The sequence below is a fragment of the Arachis duranensis genome, chromosome 2 (assembly GCF_000817695.3).
Source record: "Arachis duranensis cultivar V14167 chromosome 2, aradu.V14167.gnm2.J7QH, whole genome shotgun sequence".
Classification (NCBI taxonomy): Eukaryota; Viridiplantae; Streptophyta; class Magnoliopsida; order Fabales; family Fabaceae; genus Arachis; species Arachis duranensis.
This window is the reverse complement of record NC_029773.3, coordinates 64,103,070-64,103,473: the sequence shown is the minus strand read 5'-3', so window position 1 is coordinate 64,103,473 and position 404 is coordinate 64,103,070. Positions and strand designations below refer to the sequence as shown.

The 404-nt window shown below is 40.1% G+C and overlaps 1 non-coding gene across 1 annotated transcript; it reads left to right on the top strand.

Moving 5' to 3' along the window:
* The first annotated feature begins 155 nt into the window (after positions 1-155).
* On the top strand, positions 156-263 carry LOC127745244 (small nucleolar RNA R71). The gene has a single exon (XR_008006441.1). It is a non-coding gene; the product is annotated as a small nucleolar RNA R71 (small nucleolar RNA).
* The last annotated feature ends 141 nt before the right edge of the window (positions 264-404 follow it).

Below are 404 nucleotides of genomic sequence, written 5' to 3'. Positions count from 1 at the left end.
TACATGAATTGGTTATTTGCAACCATTTCAATTAGCTCTTGAGCTTCTGTAGGTGTCTTCTTCAGATGAAGAGATCCTCCAGCAGAGCTATCCAAAGACATCTTGGATAGTTCAGAGATACCATCATAGAAAATACCTATGATGCTCCATTCAGAAAGCATATCAGATGGACACTTTCTGATCAACTGTTTGTATCTTTCCCAAGCTTCATAGAGGGATTCTCCATCCTTTTGTCTGAAGGTTTGGACTTCCACTCTAAGCTTACTCAATTTTTGAGGTGGAAAGAACTTTGCCAAGAAGGCATTGACTAGCTTTTCCCATGGGTCCAGGCTTTCTTTAGGTTGTGAGTCCAACCATATTCTAGCTCTGTCTCTTACAGCAAAAGGGAATAGCATAAGTCTATA